The sequence below is a fragment of the Phodopus roborovskii genome, unplaced genomic scaffold (assembly GCF_943737965.1).
Source record: "Phodopus roborovskii unplaced genomic scaffold, PHOROB, whole genome shotgun sequence".
NCBI lineage: Eukaryota > Metazoa > Chordata > Mammalia > Rodentia > Cricetidae > Phodopus > Phodopus roborovskii.
The window spans coordinates 18,262,693-18,288,430 of record NW_026125391.1 but is presented as its reverse complement, the minus strand read 5'-3'; positions in this window follow the sequence as shown (position 1 = coordinate 18,288,430).

Genomic DNA, 25,738 nt, shown 5'->3' with positions numbered 1-25,738 from the left:
CTTAGAATAAGGTATATTTTTTTGTGTTTGGATGCAATATTCTATAGATGTATATAAATCCCAATTGAGACATAACCTCTGTTAGTTCTTTAGGTCTTTGTTAAGATCCTGTCTTGTGGTCCTGTCTTGTGGTGAGAGTGGGGTGGTGAATTCTCCCACTATGAGTGTTGAGGTTTTATTTGGGTTTTGAAGTTTACTGGCATTTCTTCTACAAATTTACTTCTTTTAGTTTCATTGTCATAATGTTTGTTTAGGTTGGGAAAGTTTCCTTCTATGATTTTTTTGGATATGTTTTCTGTACCTTTGAATTCTTGGGTTTGGTCTTTTCATAATGTCCCATATTTTCTGGATATCTGTTAGGGATTTCTTGCACATAAGATTTTTTTGTGTGTGTGTGGATGACCTATATTTCCTCCTGTATCATCAATGCCTGAGATTCTCTGTACCATCTCTTGATTGTCCTGCTTATGGTTACATCTGCTAGTTCTCATCTTTTACTCAGCTTCTCTAATTCCAGCATTCCCTCTGACTGAGGGTTTTTTTTTTTTCATTGTCTCTTTTTCTGCTTTCAAACCTTGCACTGTTGCACTGTTTGAATTGTTTCTTGCATTTATTGGTTTGTCTTTTCTTCCATTTCTTTAAGGTATTTTCTCATTTCCTCTTTTAGGGTCACTGTCATCTTCATGAAATTGTTTCTATTGGTCATTCTCTTCTGCTTCATCTGTGTTGGGATGTTCATGTCCTGCTCTTGTAGAGTCCCTAGGCAATGCTGATATCATATTGGTTTCTCTGCTATTGAATGTGTTCTTATATAGTTGTCTTCCAATCTCTTCTTCCAGTGGGTACAGGCCGGGTCTCTTCCTCTCCTGGTGGAAAGTTCTCTTTCAGTTGGTGCAAGCATGTCCAATATTCCCATGGGTCTCATAATGGGTGCACTCCGGTTTGAGACACTCCCTCACCTGGTGAGTGTAGGTGGTAGTAGCACCAAGATGTCACCAGACACATGATGGTTTGGTCTGCTGTGATCAAGTTAACCTGCTAGGAGAACCAAGACTTTGATATCAAAGAGAGGGCAAGTGGAAGTTTTCCCTGAGACAAAGGCCCACCAGATATTTTATTCTCTTTATTTTGGTTTTCTGAGCTTTGAATTTGTCACCATAAATTTCATATAGTAATATATAATCAACAAGATAATACTAAAACTAAGACTTTGTTCGAAAAATGATAAGGTCATGAAGACTCTGTCCCCAGAAATGGATGAGGACCTTTATAAGAGAATGCCCGAATAGGTGGCTACCTTATTCCACGCGGTGAAGTTCAGAGAGATGCAATCTCAGAGAGGAATTACTTTTTTCTTGGTCATCACTATGGGACAAGAAACACTGGGGATTTTAAAAAGTAAAATGATTTTCCCTGAAGCATCCTGAGTATATCTTCTCGTGTTTAAGTTGTCTGAATATATTCATTCATTATTTTGAATACTTGCTATTGAATTTTGTTTAAATGACTCTTAACAGTGGGTGATTATTATGGGATTGGACCTTTGGTGAGGCATAAATAAGTGCTGGAAATTTTCATGCTATATCTGTTTTTGTAATGAAGCTTGGTCTTCTGCATTTACTTTGTTGGTTCATTCTCTGCAACACACTTGTTTTGGGTGTTTTGATTGTACTTTAAGTTCATGGCTTGACTGATCTTGGCTTAGGTGTGTACTGCATGAAGCTAATTTACATAGAGGAAATAGGATGCCATGATTGAGACATGTCTTTAGGCATTGGACTAATATACTTTCTAATAGTAATAGACATCAGTACAAAAGTAAACTTACATGATCTCATCAAAGTCCACCATTTAAATGTATCAATGTAGGAATTCAACTAGAACAGAAGCAGGAAACATGGAATAAAATTGCTTTTTTGGCTTGTTCTTCCTGGATCATTAACTAAATTGTCTTATAAAGTTGAGGACCAACTTGAAAACATGGAAGTGGCCTGGGATCCCACATTATTCATTAATGTAGAAAATGGGTCTTACATCTTGTCCCCAGCTTCAAATTCACAAGCCTAGTTCTAGATGCTCAGTACATTAGCCATCATTGTTTGTGAAACAACATTTTACGTAAATGGGTGGATGACGAAAAGTTTATATTGAGAAAGCAGATCCAGAAGGTCAAACGCTACAAGTCCCTTACAACTTCTATTATTGGCTCCCAAATTCAGATGTGAGTATGATACATGCAGGAGCAGGGAGGTCTTACCTAGCAGGACACCCATTATTTTTTTTTAAGTGCATTCATTTAAATTCTTATTTTACGTCCAATTCCCTCTCCCTCCTGTCCTCTATTCCCACCATTACCTCTCCATCTCAAACACCATCTAAACCTGAGGGAAGGTGAGACCCGCCCCTTGGAGCAACATCAAAATCTGTCACATCATTTAATCATTGTGTGTGTGTGTGTGTGTGTGCGTGTGTGTGTGTGTGTGTGTGTGTGTAAAAATTTATCCGGACTAAAAATCTTTCCTCTCTCTCTCTCTTCTTCTCCCTATCCATCTCCCTCTCCCTCCCTCCCTCTCTCTCTCTCTGTTCCTCTCTGTGCCTCTCTCTCTCCCTCTCTCTCTCTGTCTGTTAGTTTGTGTGTGTGTGTGTGTTTATAAATTCTTTCGTTGTAAGCTATGGTTAACCTCCCTTGTCCTATCAACTGCTATGTGTGTGTATGTGTGTCAGTGGCTATAGAAGAGGAAATTCAGTGCAGTACCTGACTGTGAACTCTGTATAGGAAGTCTGTAGCTATAATTTGGAACCTAAAAGACATGAATGTAGCCCTGGGTAGAATGATTGGGTTGGAAGGGAATGATCAGACCCTGGCGTCGGTATCTGGTGTAATGTATGGGAGGATGCTTTGACTATGGGTGATGGGATACCTACTGGACCAAACACTTAGCTTTCCCTCTTTTACCATCAGAATCTTCTGATTCTGCCTCCTCTCCCCTTCTCTCTTCCTTTCCCTCTTCTGTGTGTTTATTTGTGTATAATTTGGCTATTCAGGATTGGGAACTCAACAGGCCCTGACATCCTGTTGTGCGTGTGAATTTGGTAGTAGGTGATGCTGAATCTGATACTTACCCCATGTATATGTGTGTGAGGCTTTGTGAAGGGGAAAAGTCAGGAGTGGATATTCAGCCTATAGTCCTGTGTTTCTGGCAGGCATGAAGTCTTTGCATGTTCTGTGTCTATTGTGCAGGGACATCCCAGAGAGTAAGCATCTCCCCACAATACTTGTCTTTCATGGTTGTGAAAATAGACTTGGTTTCTGAAGGTCTAATTTGTGCTTGCACTGTTTCCTGTATGTCCTAAGTCAAAGGGTCATCGAACAATATCTGTGCACTGTAGACGCTATAGTGATGAGCAAAAGTGTCAAGACCAGGAAACTGCTTCCTGTACATAACCCCAGAAGCACAGACACTAAGATCAATAATTAATAAATGGGACCTCCTCAAAATCACACTTGACAAGACCAAATGGCAGCCCACAGAATGGGAAAAGACATTCACTGATCATACATCAGACAGAGGGCCAATCATTAAAATAAACAAAGAACTCAAGAAACTAGTTACCAATACTCCAAATAACCCTATTAAAAATGGGGTACAGAAATGAAGACAGAATTCTTAGTCGAGGAAATCAAAAAGGCTGAAAGACATTTGAGAAAGTGCTCAACATTCTTAGCCATCCGGGAAATGCAAATCAAAAAACTCTGAGATACCATCTTACTCCTGCCAGAATGGACAAAATTAGTAACACCAACGACAACTTATGCTGGAAAGGATGTGGAAAAAGTGGAACACTCCTCCACTGCTGGTGGTGCAAACTTGTACAGCGATTTTGGAGATCAGTGAATCAGGCCTCTAAAAGACCCGGCAATTCTCCTCTTAGGCATATACCCAAATGATCCACATCCATGCAACAAACAAATTTGTTCAGCTGTGTTTGTAGCAGCATTATTTTTAATAGCAAGAACCTGGAAGCAACCTGGATGTGCCTCAACTGAAGAATGGATAATGAAGATGTGGCTTTTAGACATGGAGCAAAGTATCACTGGCCTATAATTCACAACACCAGAGAAACCAAGACACAAGGAAGATTCTAAGAGATTCATACATGCTCCCTCACAGAAGAAGAAAGGGACAAGATATCCTCAGCATATTGGGAGTGGGGGAAGGGAGTGGAGAGAGAAAGAGAGTGAGGAAAGCACATAGGATGAGGAGATTGAGTCAGGGGAGGAATAGACGAAAGAAAAAAGAGGGAGAGACCCCCATAAAAGAGGGAACCATTATAGGTTTGAGGGAAAACAAACTCTAGAGAAAAGTCCACAGACCGACAAGATTGACCCCAACTAACAATTTGAGCAACAGTGAAAAGGCTACTGTACATGCCCTTCCCTGATGATGAGATTGATGGCTAACTTATCCACCATCATAGAGCCTTCATCTGATGGCTGATGGAAGCAGAAGCAAACACACACAAATAAACAATGAGCCAAACTGGTACACAAATACTCTTTTTGTTTTTAAACTCTGCTATGTTTTTCTATTTTTATTTTGTAAACCAACCCCAGTTCCCCCTCCCTCCCTCCCTTCTCCCAATCCCCCCCACCTCCTCCCTTCCCACCCCAAACCCATCCATTCCTAAGAGGGTAAAGCCTCCCTTGGGGGAGACAACAAAGTCCAGCATATAACAGAGTCTACATCCAGTAAGTGATGGAAGCAGATGGAAGCACCAGGCTGAGCTCCTTGAGCTAAATTGAAGAGGGTGAAGAGGGATATAAACAGCTGACCCAAGCGAACAGGAGCTCATGGACTCTGAACTGGAGTGAGGAACCTTCATGGGACCTAACTCGGTCCTCTGAATGTTGATGACAGTGGCTTCATCTGTTGGGAGGCCCCTGGCAGTGGGACAACAAGCATTCTTAACTGCACACCCATCTCTCCAGTCCCAATGTTTTTGCAGATTTTTTCAAGCAAAGCCTTTTTTCATGAACACATTTAGTTATAGGTTGAACAATTGTATGCAATAATAGAAGAAATTCTTCTTTCATATGGAGGCAAATGCACAAACACAGGTGCCCTCATGGTTTCTCAAAGAAGATATCATAATATATATTTTCTCTAAAAATATTTGTTAAAATGCTCCAAAATATCAGTTTCCTGTAGAATGTTATATTAAGCTGGGAGTTGCTTAGATGAGACAAGCCTGATTCCTCAATTGCAACTGCTTGAGATAGTTTCCATGCTTAACTTCTTTAAATTATTCTCACATCATGAAATTGTATTGTCCTGGATCTTGATTTCTTTCTACATCACATCTAATTTTAAATCTTCTATTTATCCATGTTGGCATATATTGGATACTTATAAACAGCACTAAATGTGTGAAGGATTCCAAATTGAGTGTGTGCGTGTGTGTGTGTGTGTGTTTGTGTGTGTGTGTGTGCATGCATGCAAGTGTTTGTGAATGTATATGCATGTATTAGTGTGTGCATGTGACTTCTTGTGTGTGCGCATAGAGTCATGTGTGTGTGTGTGTGTGTGTGTGTATTAGTGTGTATATATTGTGTCTATAGTGCTTTGACCTCTATTTGGGATTCCTCATTGAACCTAACACCTACAGGGTATGTGGGGTTTTTGTTCTATAGGGGATGCCTCTCCTCATAGGAATTGACAGCTAAAAGTGTATGTTTGGCATGCATTGTATGAAACTACCTTGCAGAACCTGATAGCAAGCTCAAAGTTCATTGAATTTGTGCATGATGGGTGTGTTGGAGTACATGTGCCCTATTGTGTTTCTGTGTGTGTGTCTCTGTACTTGACCTATATTATAGCGCAAGGTGTGTACACTGGTAAAGTAGCTGTGTATAGAATCTTTGGGTATAAGGGAAAGAGTTACCAAGCAGAACCTGACACCTAGCCCTGAGTAGACAACATTAGCTATAATGGAGTAAGAAAAATGGATCTGTCACTGAACTGTCTCTCTGACTTCTTCTCTATCTCTGTCTTCCTCCACTTTCTTTTTCTGTAGGGAGATGGACACCTAGTAGGAGAAACACATAGATGGTTGTGGATTGTATTGTTGATAAGTATGTGCATGGCTTCATTCAAGCATGTGTACTTGAGTGTGTTTGACTGTTTGCATATTGAACTTTTGGATTAGGTCGTGAGATACCTATCATGACCTGACTCCTAGTTCTGTGTATGTGATCTGTTTAAGAGAGGAGATGCCTAGTAAAACCTGAAACATAGGCCTGACTGTGGTGCTTCACTGTAATGAGGCAATATATAATATAACCCCATGCTAAATTTTGCGTGTGTGAAATATGTATTTATGTATGTAAGCCTACCTATGTTGTGCTGTATGGGAAGGAGTATCTTTTAGAGTTTGACACCTTGCCATGTATGTACGATTTGTGTGTGTGTGTGTGTGTACGTATGTGTGTGTAGGAATGTGTGTGTCTGTGTTTGGCAACTGTGCTTTAGTGAAGATTGTACTTTCAAATGATCCACAGTAGTATCTGACCTACATAAACCAACCACAATCACACACACATGCAGACATGAGCACAAACACACACACACACATATATAAAACACACATGTGTACACATACATACACACATGCATACACAAATAGGAATAAGTATGAGGTAATAATATATATCTCATTTCTTACTGATGAAGCCCCACAGTCAGCCCTATTTTTCATGTTCTGTTAGACATCTCCTCTCTTAAGAAGATCACACAGGATACCTAATTTATCTGACACATATCCATCTGTGTGTGTGAGTGTGTGTATGTGTGTGTGTGTGTGTGTGTGTGTGTGTTTTGTATACTTATATAGCTGTTCTTGACAGCTAGTTTTGTTTGTGAGATCTGCCTGTCAGAGAGGGCCTGCCTAAAGGGATACCTAGGTGTGTGTGTGTGTGTGTGTGTGTGTGTGTGTGTATGTTGTATTTGTGTGTGTATACTTATATAGCTGGTCTTGACAGGTAGTTATGTATGTGGGATCTATCTGATGGAGTTCTACCTAGAAGGTTACCATGATGTGTGTGTGTGTTTGTGTGTTTGTATGTATTTGTGTGTGTATAGTTATATAGCTGGTCTTGACTGCTAGTTGAATGTGTGTGATGTGTCTGTCAGAGAGGTGCTGCCTAAAGGGATACCCAGTTGTGTATGTATGTGTGTTTACTTATATATCTGGTCTTGACAGGTGTGTGTGTGTGTGTGTGTGTGTGTGTGTGTGTGTGTGTGATCTGTCAGAGAGGGGCTGCGTTAAAAGATACCTAGGGGTGTGTGTGTGTGTGTGTGTGTGTATGTGTTTGTGTGTGTATACTTATATAGCTGGTCTTGACAGGTAGTTATGTATGTGGGATCTATCTGATGGAGGCCTACCTAGAAGGTTACCATGATGTGTGTGTGTGTTTGTGTGTTTGTATGTATTTGTGTGTGTATAGTTATATAGCTGGTCTTGACTGCTAGTTGTATGTGTGTGATGTGTCTGTCAGAGAGGTGCTGCCTAAAGGAATACCCAGTTGTGTATGTATGTGTGTTTACTTATATATCTGGTCTTGACAGGTGTGTGTGTGTGTGTGTGTTGTGTGTGTGTGTGATCTGTCAGAGAGGGGCTGCGTTAAAAGATACCTAGGGGTGTGTGTGTGTGTGTGTGTTTGTGTGTGTGTGTGTGTGTATGTGTTTGTGTGTGTATACTTATATAGCTGGTCTTGATAGGTGTGTGTGTGTGATCTGTCTGTCAGAGAGGGGCTGCATTAAAGGATACCTAGTTGTGTGTGTGTGTGTGTGTATGTGTGTGTTTCTGTTTGCACATTTATGGATACTTTAGTTATCAGGTAGTGATAACCTCAGATGACCTATCACATTTCAGACCAGAATGTGCCACTGTGGCTTAGGAAGTGGTTAATGTCCAGCAGGCCCAATACCTAATAGCACAGCCTGAGACCCAGCAGTTTGAGTAGCACCAGAAGGGGTAGAGCAGAACCAGATGCCTGGTAGTGTCTTCAGAAGAAGGGTGTCCAGCAGTGGTAATTCCTCTAAAGTCTGCAAAGCCTGAGAGCAGGAGAAGGTGCCAGTATGGTGTGACAGCTGTCGAGAAATGTGAGGTAGAAGGACAGACAGAACTTGATATCTAGATGGGGGTGTGTCCCCCCACCACAAGGGTGGTGGTATTTCCAATTGTTTGATGAACAACACTGCATGTCAGAGGGGAACAGACAAAGAAGGGCTCCAGTTGGGCTCCAATGCTAGCTTATAGGTGAGCTGGTGTCAATCATGACCTGATAAGCCATATTGTAGTAGGTCTGCAGTGTTTAATGTGATTTTTGGGACTCTCTGACACTTCTGAGTGTATGTGAGTCTGTTAAGGAGTCAGCAGAGCCTGAGACCTAACAGTGCTGCTGGTATCTATGGGATGATATGTGCTTTTCAGAAGCTTCATCTAGCTTTGTAGGATTTGTCATGGAGTGTTGGAATACCCAGGAGATCTGATATCCATCAGGTATACATGTGTAGATATGTGGTATCCAGTGAGTAATGATGCTTGCATTGTGGATTGTGGTGGTGGGGTGTGATATTCAAGAAAGCCTGAAATGTAGAAGTATGTGTGGGCATTCAGTGATGTCAGGGTGTCAAGTGGGGCCCAATAACTGGCAGTATATTCAGGTACATTGATGAAATAATGTAGTGTGTGGACTGATAAAAGGCAGTTAATGTGGGTGACTTTGGGATTCCAGATCTAGGAATACATGTGGAGTTTTTCTGAGGTTTTGTTTAGCATTATATAATACCTAGCAGTCAGTGTGTGGTTTTGTGGGAAGCCATATATTCCCCAATAATTAGAACTGTATTGGAGGCTCTCTGCATATATGTGTGTGTATGTGTGTGTGTGTGTGTGTGTGTGTGTGTGTGTGTGTATGTGTTTGTGTGTGATTAGAATAATATTGGAGTGTCTCTGTGTGTATCTGAATTAGAAGTGTATTAGTGGCTGTATGTGTGTAAATTTACGAGGGGTAGGAAAGGAAACCATGTGCGACCAGGAAGATTGAGCCTGGTTAGGAATAGAAGACAGTAAAGTGAGAGAGAGACAGAGACAGAGAGAGAGAACATAAAAGAGGGAGCCAATATTGATTTGAAGACAAAATTGAACACAAAGAAAGGTCTAGAGAACTATAAGACTGCTCCCAACTAACAGTCTGAGCTTCCGTGGAAAGGCTATCATAAATGCCCTTCAGGGAGAGTAAGATCAACAACTAACTTATCCATGGAGCCCTCAACTAATGCCTGTTGGAAACAGGAGCAAACACCCATACATAAACACTGAGTCGAAGTAGAACCCAGATGCAGATGGAGAGGACAAGACCATGCGGCAGAAACACATACAGGCAGCTTACCTGAACAAGGAGGAGCTAACAGCCACTAGACTGATAGCTGGGAAGCCAGCATGGGACTGACTCAGGCCCCCCTGAATATGTGTCTCAGCCAGAAGGACTGAGCAGTCTCAGGGACCTCAGGCAGTGGAGCCAGGACGTATCCCTGGTGCACAAAAGGACTTTTTGAACACATCCCCCATGGAGGGATAACTGCTTTAATCTACAGACAAGAGAGAAGCCTAGTCCCCACTTCACATGAACTGTCAGATCTATATGACCCCAACTGGATGGCATCCCATACATATGGAATTGGGGTTGGGTGATGGGAGGGTAGAGTGGTTTGAGTGCATGTGAGAGGGCAGGAAGTTTAAAAAGGAGGGAGGAAGGGAAGGAGGGAGGGAGAGGGAACTGGGATCGACATGTAAAATAAGTGAAATTACAAAAAAAAAAATAATAAATAAATAAAAATGTTTGACTCCAAAATTTAAGTTGAAGGACAAGTTACTGGGGAAAAGGATTTCTATTTTTGTTTCCACAGAAAATGAAAAGATGTGGATTCCTTCCAGACTAATATGGTTTGATCAAGCCAGACCGCCTGAAACAGGGTATGAGGTGATCCTACATTCAAAACAGCTGGACAAAGCAGCCTTACAGACTACAGCCAGGTATTCTGAATCTTCTTCGAATCCCCCATGACAGCGCCCCTTACCAGCAGGAAGTAGTTTGGAAAGAACAATGTCCGAATGCCCAAATATTGTTTATTAATGTTTGTTTTCATTTAAATGGACTTTGTTATATAAAAAAAAAGATTTGCATGTGTGTGTGTGTGTGTGTGTGTGTGTGTGTGTGTGTGTGTGTGTATGCATGCCCTTACACTGGCATTGTATTTTAGGTGTTAACACAGGGAGTTGCATGCATAGCACATGGAAGTAGCTAAGGATCAGGCTCTGCAGTTCTACCAACTCGACAGTACCATATAATACAGTGCTTTCATCACATTCAGCTGGAAATCTCATCTCCATCCCATGCAGATGCATCAGCCCTCATCACTCCACACACCGTCCTCTGTCTCCCCATGGTCATATACTATACACTACTGTACACCATGCCCAGTCAAACGCCTGATTCTTCCTGATACTGCAGATATAATGGAATTCTTTAGCCCCTGAAAACAATCTGCCCCTTCCATACTATGCATCCTATCAGTCTGGACGCCTCAGCTTGAGCCACATATTGTGTCATCAGTCAAACTATGTAGTACAAGGGCTGTGTCACACTTCCATCCAGAATACCTGATAACTAGCAGTGATATGGGTGGAGTCAATGGTGTTTATCAGGGCCTCATTGCTACAGGTGTAGAAGAAGGGTAGCAAATTGTGTCCATCATCCTCTCTTCTTGATACACACAGTATTGATGACACCTCTATTCATTGCTAGTTATCAGGCCTGGTGGAATTCCTCTATCTGGATGCTACAGACTCTCATACACTGACCTAGCTTCCAGCACACATGTATAGCCAGGCTGTAGTAGGGAATAGTACTGCATGGCCTATTAAATATCAGTGGGCCCTGAGTGTGAATGAGGCACAGTTTGTGTCCAGTGGGGCTGGAGAAGTGACTCTGTAGCTGGTATTGAGGAGGGTGTTCTAGTAGGATTTGATACAGATTGTATGGTTGGCTCCATGGAGGAAATTACATGGGGTTGTTGGAGAGCTGCTTCTATCATCATCCAGCGTATTTGGGGGAGTATGAGGAGATGACTTACCAACAAGTGACAGTTACTAGCAATGATGTTTGAGCATAGCTGCTGGGAAGGGTCATGTCTGTAAGGTCTTCACTCCTACTGGTATGTGGGTGGAGCAGAAAGGTACATCCCAATCTGATATTTAGTTTGATAAATGAGTTTGTACCCATAAAGAAAAGTATCAGGTAAGGCATGACTCTTAAATGTATGTGTGGTTTGTGGGCTGCAGGTGTCCATCAGACTCTGACATCTAGCAGTTTTAGGAAATGTGGCGTGTTCATCACTGCCTGGGTGTGAAATATTCTTTGCAGGTCAGCAGGAGGATGTTGTGTTCTGCATGGGTTGACTACTAGTACTGTGTGTGTGGAACAGGCATGGGAGTGTGCAGCTCTAGGCTTTCTGGGATGAAGGAGCAGCAGCATGGAGACTTACCAGCTCCAGCAAATCCCATCTTTCCTATGCTCCCGCTTATACTGGACTGACATATTTGAAAGCCAAAAGCAAAGCAGTCAGAGATGGCCCTATCCCCCAGCTCGGGATAGAGTTAACTCTGCTTTAAGACAATATCTTCAGTTATTTTGAGTGTTGAACGATATAAAAGAGAACTGAACAAAGCACTTTATCCTCTCTGCCTACACATTCCCTTCATGCTGCCTAGCGTTGAATCATCATCTTGTTGTTTCCTGGGGAAAGAGAGTGTCCAGGCTTCCTCTCGATGTTCTTGGTTGTAGTGTCCTCCATCCATTCTCCAGCTCCTGTAATTTCTTGACTGAAGGCATCAGAGCTCATGAGACCAAAATTTACCCTCCCTGTTGTTTGTGGCCTTTTTCATATGAAGCAGAACTTACACAGGTCTCGTCTGTAACTCTCACATGAACTTTGCAATGTTTCTCTCTGGAGTCAGCTGAAAGTTTGAGATTTAGTTGAGTTTTTTTTAACAGGTTCCTTATTGTTTGCTTTTGCTAAGTTGTCCTAAAGTCCTTAGAGACAGACTGTTTTCTCTGCCTGGGTTTCCTGAGAGCTTCTGACAAAAATCAGATTACATGATTTAGGTGGGTCTGTAGCTGGTATTTGATTCCATGTGTCCAGACTCTGTTCCTCTCCTGTCCACTTTATGGATAACTGAGACTTTGCATGATGTTCCAGAACCAGAAATTTGGATTCTGCCATCTCTTCTATGAGTATGTCCAGCAGGTTGTTACATTTGGTGTTTGGGCATCAAATGGCATTTTTCAAAGTATCTGTAAAAAATTTGTTTTGTTTAATTAAAAACAGTGACTACTACTGTAGAATAAGGTTATCTGAAAGTTCATGTTCCTTAAAATTCCTCAAATACCATTAAGTGTCTTGAATGTCAATCAGTGTATATTCGGTTAGAATTCTTTTTAAATACTTCAGGTGGATTCTTTTGTACAAAGCCTCTATCCAACACCAGTAAGTAACAATACAAGTGGGCGACTTCAAGTGTACCTTCTCCATGTTATTGGTGGTCTGGGATACAGGGCCCATGGACACTAAGTGTCATGTAGAAATGCACACTGATTTCACAATGTACTGCTTGGGCAAATTTGTAATCTGTTCAGGCAGGTCTCCTGGGTCATCTGTGAGGAAAGAAAGCTATAAGTGACCTTTATGCCCTGTAAAATTAGACACAACTTCACAGAGTGGTGGAGATTCTATAGTAACACATTTACTGGGATACTTTTGTCATCCCCAGATCCAGACAAGAATTGTGAGGGCTGGTCTGTGTCTGCATGCAGGCAGAAGAGCCTTTTCATTGCTTTCCAAAGTATGTCCTGTGTGTGGGATGCTGATACCTTCAGGAGCTCAATATATTACCTGATGGTTTTCACCATTGCCAACAATGTTAACTGTGCAGATTCTCTGGTCAGGAACTCTTGTGTAATTGCTTCAGGATCTGTGCAAGCACATACAAAAGAAGGAATAGTATAGACCAATGTAAAAGCTGGCTGGAAGTTCCACTTCCCACAAACAAAGTCCTGTTGTCTAGCAGGATTAATTTTAGTGTAATTCAGTTACTCAAGACACAGCTATAATGCCCACTGTGTTCCAATATGACCTTCCCTTGATCAATATCAATAGGGTCTCATCAGGAATGCCTCGTATCAGAAATTAATTTCTGAGGTTTGGCCTGGGGTTTTGCAGGAATCAGGCTCAAGGTGCTAAGAGAGAAACATATTTTGCCAGCAACATATCTAAACATAGGCACTCAGCTTCCTGTTTTTCATCTCCTGGCCACTTTTCTAAATTAGACAGGATACATACTTGGTGAAAATGAGCTTCCACAAAAGTTCCGGCCCATAAGACCCTGAAAAATTTAGGAGAGAAAAGATTTACAGTAAGAGATCTGGTGTTGAACTATCAGAACCCAATTGACCACCCATACCAAACTGGTCATCATGGTATTGCCAATAGGCCAGTGGATGCAATTTAAGTAGTGTCCCAGAAAAAACGCAGTATGTCTAAAAGAGCATTTCAAGGGACTCATCTCCATCCTCTGTGAGGAGGATATCTGTGGACAGCTTTGGGATGACGCTTAGGTAGGTACTGACTGCATTCGATCATATTATGTCCAGCAGAAAGCCAGTGAAGGAGAGTTGTGTTGGCAGAGGGTTGCCTCAACTGACTTCTATACCCTCAGAAGTAAAGCTGAATGCTGTAACGTGCCTTGCATAGCAGTGATACACAAGATCCCATCAGACAAAAGGCAAATGTTATTAGTAAACTGAAATAAATATCACAATGGTTCATATTGAGATTTGCCTTCTTAAGCACAAGCACCTGGTTCTGCAGTCAGTGATAGTCTTAAATTACCTGTCCTAGCATATACTGAAATTGCCACACACCAATTTTTCATCTGATGTGAGATCTGAATACAAAGCAGTTCCAAGACTGTGGAGTAAGTCCTGGGTCTACTGTGTTCCAAGACAGACAAGCAATACCCACCTTCTGAAGTGGAGCAAAATCTCAGTATTCTTTGGTGTTGATGACATGGAACAACTTGATAATGTGAGGGTGGTTCAACATTTTCAATAGGTCGATTTCCGTTTTAATGCTCACGTCATTTTTCGTTCCATTTTGCAGGGCCTTGATAGCCACTTCCACCTCTGTGTGAAGATGGTAAGCTAACTTCACCTCAGCAAAGGTCCCTTTGCCAAGGGTCTCGAGGATGACATAGTGATCTGTCACGGTCTCCTCTTCAGAGGTGCTGGCTTTCAAGTCCAGCTCCATGGTCACTTCCTCACTGGTCTTGTTAGTGAGTGTCTTATTAGTCTCCATGACAACACCCCCTGAGAAAACAACAGATTAAAATCAAAGAGAAATAGGTCGTGAGTAAAGTTTATAACTTTCAGTTTCTACATGGAATAGTTGTGTGGTAAACTGACAATGAATGTATGACTCACAGAAAAAAAAATTAAACTGAATCCCCCCACAAAAAAAGGAAAACAAAAACCATACTGATTGTGAGAACTCAATATAATCTGACTCTAATTAAATAGATGATAAAGAACATTACAAAAGCATAATTGCTTGATTGTTTTGTAGGACAAACAAAACAGAACCAACCTTAGAAAAAAGTGATTATGTAGACAAAACACAGTTAATATCTATAGACAAACTATGGTGCTGTTGTAGCAACATTGTATGGAATGTAAGGAATAATTTGGTTGTATTTATTATTGCAAATTTACAAGGGTTTCCATTTTGACAATGCAATGATATCATATATATGTGTAAAAGTTTTTAGAAGATGAAAATATATTAATAATTCGATGCAAACCAAATCATTCCATAACCATTCTTGGCTATAAATTTTTTTCTTTGTTCACTACCTAGTTGTCAGTCACTTAAACAATGGATATCATGTAATCACCAACACTTCAAGTACTTTCTAATGAAAGTGTAGAGTACAAATCGCAACAGAGAATCAACATTCCTGGAGCAATAACTAAATCACAGGGAATAATAAAATCATGATACAGAATATAAAATATTCTCCTCTGCTGAGGGAAAGAAATGCAGTGTTTTTCAAGGAAAAGATCTCCATTATCAAATTCTAAGGCAATAGTTTAACAACCATCAAATTTACCTGTTAGACCAGTTCTGAATTTGTATATTTTATTCTGACATATTTTGTTGAATATGATGATATCAATTTGTTAACACTATATGGATAACTGGTCTTTAAACAATGTAGAAAATCTTAACTCTATTAGTAAATAGTCATTTGCTTCCATGAAAACTCAAGTGATGTAATATTTCTCAGAAATCTAAGATATCCATCATATATTTTAAGCCATGTATTCATTTCCAATTATTTTGAATTCATTTATTCTTTCAATAGATTTATAATTTCATACATGATTATGCAATTTATATATATATTTTTAAATCTTCTTCTCCTTTATTTTGAGATCTCGCAATGTTTCTTTGAAGGAAGATAACATAGGTATGATGTTTCCAAATAAGATGATAAATATGCATAATGATACTATCCCAAGGTTTCTCTTTTCTCTATAGAGTGATATAATAAAAAGCCTATCTAGGAGTTCAATGATGTCAAAAAATTTCTCATTCAAATTGCTGAAGTTTCCTAGTGTTTTTTATTCCCTCTCATATATTATACCGTGACCATATTTTTCCCTCTTTCCCCTCTCTCAAACTTTCCCTTCTCTTCCCTGGATATACCTCTCCCCACATCCGCTCAGAAAATATCATGATTCCCAGGGACATCAACTAAACATGGTATAATATGCTACTATAAGACTGGGCAACACAGTAGAAAGGAAGGGGTAGCATAAGTAGCCCAAACAATAAATGATCACCCATCCCTAACTGTTAGGAATCCCAGAATAACTTCAGGCTACTTAGCAATAACATATATGCAGAGGTCGTGGATAAGACCCCATACAGGCTCCCTGATCTCTGTGAGCCCCTATGAGTACCAGTCAATGTCTCTGTGGGCAGTGTTCCTGTGCTGTACCAGAACTGTCTGGTTCTTCTGATTCTCATTAAGGAAGTATTTTTAAAATGTATACAGTCATGAAATGGAAAGCTGGAAAAAAAAGACAAATATCTAATCTTGTGTATCCAACCAAAAATGAAAAGAGGATGTAAAAAACAAAAGCAGATCAATAATGAGAAACATAATTCAATATTCATTTAAAGAAATACCTTAAGAAAATATTTTATTCAGTGACATGATCAGGTCAGGTTCTTTCTCAATGAATAGCTGAGCAATATTCCCAGGAATACTCCCAAAGCTCACATATACTGCTAAGACTATTGATTTTATGGAACCTTATTGTTGTGTCTTATTGCTGAAAACAAAGGTCATCTATAAACACCAATATGGAAAAATTAAGCTGGTGCATACCTAGATGATTCACAACTACTGATTGACAATCATGACACAGGAATGTTGTCTGCATTCTACTGAGGGAGGAAAATAATCATCAATATATCCCAGCTACAAACTCTATGACATCAATGACACATTTGCAAAACAGACAGATACCATTGTGACGTAAATACAGTGTCATTAACCACCCACTTTTGATTGTTTTAAGCCTATTCCAAGGGATAAAAGACATAACTGACACTGCTAATGTGTCCAAGAAGCTGTGTAGATAGGTCATGGGCCAATGGCCAAACTGTCACTATTGTTCTAAAGGGAAATAGTGATAAAATGACTCTTGATGACATACTGCTATACTAAGAAAGTAACTTTCAAACATCCCACACCAATGACACTCTTTTTTATAGGACGTAGAACTAACACAGACACACAACCGTGTAGAAAGTGTGACTTTATAACTCTTCATTCTAAAAGGGGAGGGGAGGGCATTATGAAAATTTTCCTTCAAGGTTCATGGACGTAGTGAGAAGAGGAAAGACACTAGGAGCCAGAGGGAATAGATAATTCCAGGAAAGCAACATATTACAGAAACAACAGGACTGATGAACACAGGAACTCACACACACTGTGGCAATACACCCAAGTATACAAAGAATCATACCAGATGGGGATTCTAGTAATGAAAGGGGGAAGTAGAAACAGGGCTCCATGCCTAACCACGGACACATCTGAAATTGTTTCCTGATTGCAAAGGGACAATAAATTTCCCCCAGTTAATTCTCATTGGGTATCTAAACTAATCTTGATAGGATCCATATTGGGGTATCATTGGCAAATACATAAATCAATTCAATAGAAAGGTAGACTTTAGGGCTCACTTTACAGGTATAGATTGATTGCTGTGATTTTATTTGGGGTTTGTGTTTTATTTTTTTAATAGAAAGAGAGAAAGATCTTAATACTAGATGGATAGGGAGGTAAAGAGTATATGGGAACATGTGGTCAAGGGGTAAAATGAACAAAATAATTTTACAAAAGAGTATCCCTCCATAGAGAATTGGTTCCCAAAGCCCATTCATAAACTAGGGATAATCACTAGTTCCATTACCAGCTGCTGTATAGGCTGCTCAGAGGGAGCACCCATGTTCAGGGTGCCTGGTTCAATTTTAGGCAGATACCTATCCTTTTACTGGAAGCTTTTCCTTTAAAAAAAAAAAGGCTCCCATGATGGACTGATATCTGGCTTGTATTTGTATTGGAACTTTTAGCTCTAGATGAGGGAGTACTTAGAAAGGGCTGAATATGTGGGACTTATGCTGTGCAGGAGAAAATACCTGGAAGAATGAGACACAGCAATGTATTGTGTGAGGATTTTGGTTACAGAAAGGGGACAGCTAGTAGGACCACCAGTGGGGTGACAGAGTGGGGCTTTGGTTGAATGGAAGGATATCTAGCATTCAAAATCTCATATGTGTCTGTGTGTGTGTTTGTGTGTGTGTGAGTGTTTATAGGTATATTATTTGTTAGCTAGAATTAACCTCGTGTGTGTGTGTGTGTGTGTGTGTGTGTGTGTGTGTGTGTGTGTATGTATGTATGTCTGTATGTATGTATGTCAGTGGCTATAGAAGAGGTGAATCAGACCAGTTCAATACATGGGGAATTTGTGGCTTTAAGGCTGGGACCACCTTAAGGGCCATGATATCTGGTCCCAGGTACAGTGCTTTGGAGGGAAAGGAATAGGAAATGTATTAGGACCTGGGATTATAATATGTATGGTGTGTGTGTGTTTGTGTGTGTGTGTGTCTGTGTGTGTGTGTGTGTGTGTGTGTGTGAGAGAGAGAGAGAGAGAGAGAGAGATATGGGGGACTCTCAAGACTATTGTTTAGGGGAGACCTACTGGACCCAATACTTAGCTTTCTCTTTCTTGTCCTCATATTCTTCTGTTTCTACCTCCTCTTCTTCTCCATCTCCCCATTACTCTCCCTCACCTATTCCCTCTCCTATGTGTCTGTATGTGAATAATTAGACTATTCAAGATTGGGAACACAGCAGAACTTGAAACCTAGTTGTGTGTGTCAATTTGTCAGTATATCATGCTGAATCTGATACTTACCAATGAATATGTGTTTGAGAATTTCAGTCTGAAAAGAAAAAGTCAGGACATGACATGCAGCTTATAGTCCTGTGTATCTGTGCAGGGACAGAGACAAATTCTATGTTGTTCTTTGCCTTTTGTGCAGGGATATACCAGACAACAAGCATCTCCCCATAATATTCTTCTAGGATTGTGAAAATAGAAAGTGGTCTGCTTCGTGTTTACATTGTTTCTAGTCTTTCCTAAGTGAAGCTATACTCATCAATATCTGCACACTATAATGTGATTGATGACTACCATAAATGTCATCATAGAGCCTTCATCATGTTGATGATGGAAGCAGAAGCAGAGATTCACATCCAAGCACTTAGTCAAACTCCTGATATCCAGATGTGGAGAGGGAGGAGTGATGAGAAAATGTGTCAAGGACATGCTTGGGAAACCCACAGAAAAAGCTGAGCAAGTGTGAGTTCAGCAACTCCTGTCTGACATCTGGGGGAACCAACAAGAATTGAACCAAACACCCTGAATATCGGTGTCAGTTGGGGGCCTTTGGAAGTGTTTGGGACTTCTCGCAGCTGTATCTGTATTTATTGCTAGTGCACAATTGGAGTTTGGAATTCCATTCCCTATTCAGGGATATTTCTTTCAGGATAGATACATGCCGAGGGCCTAGGTCCTTCCCCAAATGTTTGTCCAGACTCTGATGATACTCCATGGGAAGGTTTACCTTCTTTGTGTAATGGACATGGGGTGGGATTGGAGATTGATGCCGGGGTGGGGCATGGAAGGTTGGGTGAAAGGGAACTGGATTTGGTTGGCAAAACAAGAATGTTTTTAAAAATAAAAATTCATTTAAAAATATTTTCAGTGATAAAATCTGATATGAAAGTATTCATGTATGCATTATACCTGACTTTTAAAAGGAATTACTTTAATATTTCCCCAACTACTCAATAAGGGAGAAAAAGAGATACTTTCCAACAAGTTCTACAAAGGAGTATCCTGCCAGACCTGGTGTTTGACCTTTCCTTCTTGGTCCCACATGTAGGAAAAAGGACACTGACCTCCACCCATGAATTTTCCTCTGACATCCAGAAATGTGTGTTATAGCATATGCAGATGAACAACAAAGAGTAAAATAAATAAATAAAACAAAAGAACTCCAAATGTAAAATAAGCAGAGACAAAAAAAAGCATCAATTGATGTTCCTAAATATGACCATCTTTATTGAAGTCCCTTGAAATTTTCAGCAAGTTAAAAGAACATAAAAAGGCCATGTTCATACTTAAGATGAGTTCATGATTGAAAAACAGAAGCGGAATTCTAATATAAAACACAGATAAAACACAGGGAAAGAAGGGCACTGGCATAGGGGTCCCAAGCATTCAACCCAGCACTCAGGAAGCAGAGGCAGGCAGATCTTCATGCATTGAGGATAGACTGGTCTACAGAGGGAGAGGGAGGAAAAGTTTCAAAGGTTAAAAAAAAAAAAAAAAAAAAAAAAGCAGGGGAATGAACAGAACACAGCAGTCTTCCAGGGATGTTCCACAATATTTTAGGAAGCTGTCTGGGGTGTTGCAGCCTCCACACACTGTTTAGAAAAAAAAAAGTGATGCAACAGAAAACGGTTATTTATAATGCAGGCTCAGGTTTCTGAGAGTAACCCAGTATGAAGAAGGTGTAGTGACCCATTCCAAACTTCCAAGTCTTTTGGACAAAGAGAGCATTCTGGGTCCCATCAAAATATGATGGTCGAGAAAGACAGCAGCCAACGTGGCTGTACCTGGTGTTGCTTGAGTTGATCATAAAATCGTCTTCCAAATTCGCGGCTTGAAGCACTAACTGTGCGCACTGCCTTTGGCACTGGTGTCTGCGAAGTGAACGCTCTGCCTTCACTCGCAAGACTGGCACCAACTGTCTCTTGACCACCTAACTTATACTGTATGTGCATCCTGATTTGAGTCCAGATTGGTCACAGGTACAGTAATGAGCTAATCAGATTGAGGCACCAATCAGGATTCCCTGATTGGTCAGGATGAAGTCACGTGAACTTCAGGTGGGCATCCAGTGAGAGCAGGCTTAGAGAAGAAGGCTTTGCTGGTTCTGTGCATTTTGTGCTCTTCCCAGTCTGTATGCATCTCCCCACACTTCTTCCCTTCCAGGGTCTCATTTAAGTCGTGAAAATAGACTTTGTTTCTGATGATCCCAGTTGTGTTTGTACTATTACAACTCTGCCCGAGTGCAACAGTCACTGGGCAGTACCTGTGCACTTGTGATTTGTGATTACCCATAATTGGAGCATTAACAGGATTTCAGAAATTACTGCCTTCGTAGAACTAATAGTCAGAAACAAGAAGACAGGGTTCTAATGTTTGGAGACCCTCAATTGCATGCTGACGCTGATATTTCCCTGTGAAGTCCATCACTATCTTTTTACTATAGCTTAGTTCCGTGTTAAATCATTTTCTTTGTAAATTTGAAAGTTACATCATCAACTAGTCATGGATTATCATATATTCACTAGTCTTCGATAGCCAGAAATTAAAACAATACAAATACAACCAAACAAAACCATTATTTTCAAAGTCAATTTTCCCATTCCTTGCACTACTATTGTGACGAGCCATTCCAATCCAAAAATTTCTATTTCTCAATTGTTACCACTTCCACAATTAATTCTATTAACATGTTTTCTCATACTTTGGGAAATCACTGTCAATTCCTTGAGGAAATAAAGCTCAAATTCCTGGATGAGGAATTATCTGGATGAAGATAAGTTGGGCTTTTGTGGTTTTTTTTTTTTTTTAAACTCACACATGAATATTCCATATAATCTCTCTTGCCAACTTCCTTTCCTCTTGTGCCTCAGCTTATTCCCAGAATCCTCAAAACATGAATGTTTTAATGAGGTAAATGCATGCATATGTGCGATTTTATGCACATACATACACATTTGTATTTCTAACCTACTGAGTACATTTAGTTTTGTTTATTTCTATGAGTGTGCAGAGCAGACCACTGGAGTCCAATCAACCTAGTGAGAGCTTCTCCCTGGAGAAGACTGATTCTACTGTCTCCACAGGTATTGATAACATGTAAGAACTCTGGAGGAGGTTCATGTGGAAATGTCCCTGTCTGCATTTGCATTTGAACTACTGTTGTCATATTTGTCTTGTATTTGTATCCATATCATTGAGAGGCAGAACTAGCTCGCCCCGTGAAAGAACCAAATGCACATTCATCAGTCTAGATTTAGTATGACATATTCTGTTCTCTGTCTTTTGACTAATTATGGGTCTGTAATAGTCTGGTTTTCAAAAGGTAGGTGCTTTGGTGATGGTCAGGGGCTCTCCTTGTCTGTTGGTACAAGGATATACATTTGGAATGCAGTTAGATATTGCATTGGTTTAGGAAAATGGAAGTAGTAGTTTTCTTCTCATGTCTAGCCCATGACCTCTCAAGCCAAAGTTACTTGCCTAAGTTTACATACTAGACTTGTATTCCCATAGACACATATTTATTGAGCAGGAATTAAATGTAAGGTTTTCATATTTCCCAGATATGAGCTTAGTAGTTATACGACTGAAGAGGAATGGATACTTCTTGGATTTCTCACTAGAATGGAACAAGTGTAGTACACCATCCTGGGCTCATGGAACACTTCAAAAGGCAAGAAAAAAAAAAAAACAGCCAGTGCTGAGTACCACATGATACAGGGTTAGTGTCATTTCCTGTAATCCCAGGTCTCTAGGGAGGTAGAAGGAAAATAAATTCAAGGTTATGTTTAGCTGCAACTGGAAACTGTGCTTCTAAATAAATGGATTTATGCAAATATGTAAAATCATGGATCATGAGTAGTTCAGATGATTATGAATAGCCTTATCTGTGGGGTCAGTGCATGGCAATGACACAGCTTCTACCTTCCATGCATGAGATACTAACATAGATTTCACAATTTTTAGGAGTGGGAATAGCTGGGTAGTGGTTCATTAAGTTGAGGCTTTCTTGTGGTGATTGCTGAGTTTTTGATGCAAAGTTCATGCAGTCACCGAAAGCATGCAGGATGCAGCAATGCAAGCTTTGACAGCTGTCAGTGCTGATCCCTGTCAAAAATAGATCCAGGGGCAAGAGAAGGTAGCTTGGGTAAGTGCTATCTGAGACAGGAACAGAATCTGGGATTAGGGAGACCTTGCAACCAGAAGACCAGGAAACATTCCCTAAGGTTTAGGCACAGGCCAAGGAGAGGCCTGGCATTGTAACCGTAAAAATGAACTCTCAAAGTTCCCAAAACACAAATAACCAACCCTGACAAGCATATTTGAAACCAAGAATTAAGGTGACTGTAACATTGGCATCCTTTACCTAGACTGGAATTTAATTCTGTATTTGAGGCTGGACCTCCATTTGTATGCAGAGAGCCTGGGCTGATTCCCCTTGTGCTGATAGCCAAACACAATGTGGCAATTATCAGGACAGGCTGTCTAAGTTGGATGAGGAGCCTAAATTAGTAGCTGTCGGTTGATGAAGATGTACAACTTTGCTGATTAGTGGCCCTGAGTTCATGATGATGCTCACAGGATACTGTCACATGCTCCTCCTGACCATCTATGGCAAGAAATCCCCATCCATGTTCACTGTACTCCTACAATGGCATAATCCTTTCAGTTTTTTTGGATTCATTCTAGCAGCTGAGGTCACAGTATTTTCATTTTCTTTTCTTTATGCTTTTGTGTGTATATGTCTACACCTTTATATGATTTTACATTTTGATTGCAGGCTCCCTCCCCCACCAAATCCACTTCTCCTCTATTTTTCTTCATAAATTGTAGGCCTCCCATGGACATCAACTAGATGTGATCTATTAAGTGGCATTGAAACTATGCTCCTGCTCTCCCCTAAAGGCTGCACAAGGCAAGCTGGTAGGAAGTACATGTCCCCAAATCAGGCAGCGTCTCCCAGGCAAATTTAGCTACACAACTGTAACTTGTACAGAGAGCTCAAGTCAGTCCTATGCAGGCTCTCCTATTTGCTAGCTCAGTTTCTGTGAGTTGCTACTATGAACCAGCTCAGTTGATTCCAGTGGTTTCTTTTGTTGTCCTTGACTGCACTGGTTTCTATGACCCGTCCACTATGCATGATTCCCCAAGCTCATACTAATATTTCACTGTGGGTCTCTTCATCTGTTTCCATTAGTTGCTGGATGAAGCCTCTCTGATGACTAATGGTTTAGGCACCAATCTATGAGTATAGCAGATTATCATTAGGAATCATATCATTGATTTCTTCTGCCAGTGTTGTTTGGTTCAATTCTAGGTCTCTGTTCTATCCAGACTCTGGGTAGAAGTGAGAGGCAGTGTGGAGGGTAGGCAATGTTTAATGGACCAGTCTTTGGTTGGTCACTCTCACTGTTTCTGTACCACCTCTCTCAGCACATCTATATATTTTTAGACTGTGTATCACATATTATCTTAGTTCTCCTGAAATTCAAATATTCTCCAGTCTCATCCCTTCAAGCCTTACTCATGAATTCCCACGAATTATACTTTGAGTCAATCACTGCTTCCTATACTCATGGTAACCTATGTGTTAAGGAGTAGAACCATGAGCTTCTGTAAGTTACCTTAGCTAAGAGGATGAATGTGATCCTCATTAATGATTGCAACAAAGGCTGAACTGGCACTCCTTCTTGGCACTTTTGTATTCACATTTTTTTTTTTTTTTTGCTTTCCCATCAGTATGAAAATTTCCAGAAATCTCTCTTTCAGTCAGTTTTGAAGTAGGGAAAGAATTCTAATCACAGACAACAAAAATGCCCCCACACCTATAGGACTTTTCCCTGTCCATCATGTCTTCATTGACCCCACACTCACTGTCTTTCTGAAAATACACATCTTAGCCTACTAACCATGGAAGAGTGTAAATACAACCAACACATTCCTGCCTTCCATTATGGGCATTTCCACAATACAGCACTGTTGCTGTTAGAATCAAAATGTGACATTTACACTGGTGAGCTGTGGCTTAGTTGTTAATAAATAGCACTGTCTGTTCTTTCTGAGTACCAGGTTCAAATCCCAGCCTTCTTCCAGAACCTCACAGTTGTCTATAACTAAAGTGAGGGAATCTTCTATGCTCTTCTCTCCTGTGAATGAGTACACACAAATGTGCTCCACTGACCAACAAGCAGACCATCAGTACTCATAGTCAATACCACCTCACAAGGTAAATCAGTTAATAGATTTTTAAAGGGGTTCTTCTGAGCTGGGGATGCATTTTCACCAATGGCAGAAACAAATATTAACACATGAATAGGCAGGTACTTATCAGAACTGAACACTAGCATTCCATGTTGGAAATAACATTTCAGAAATTCTTCCTTCTCAAGGTTCTAAGTTCAGACAATTATAGTTTCCTGTGCATTCTCAGTAAATCATTATTCATGTAATCAGTACTTTCATTCATCTCACTCTAATCAACCTGTCTAGGTCATTTCTCTAAAAAGAGGCTTCCTTAATATTTATCTAACTGGGGTTTTCCCAGTTATATAACACTGGGGTTTTCCAAAAGTAAATTACTTTCCCTGAAGCATCATGAGTTAATCTTATCACATTTGAGTTATCAGAATATGTTCAGTCATTATTTTGAAGATTTGGTATTAAATTCTGTTTAAATTATCCTTAACCATGGGCCATTATTATGGGATTGGTCATTTGGGGAGGCACAAGCATGTCCTGGACTCTTACATGCTTCTTCTGTTTTTCTAATGCTGCTTGCTGTTCTGGTATTACTTTCTTGGTTCATTCTCTCCAACACACTTGTTTTGGGTGTTTTGATTGTACTTTGAGTTCATGGCTTGACTGTTCCTGGCTTAGATGTGTGCTTCATGAAGCTACATTCCATAGTCAAACAGTACTCTCTTGTACATGGGATATCAGAGAAGATGCTGAATGAGAGGTTGAGGAATTAGGATGCCATACTTGAGATATGTCTTTAGACATTGTCCTAGGATACTTTCTATTAGTGATAGACATAAGTACAAAAACCAACTTACATATTCTCATCAAAGTTCACCATATAAGTAT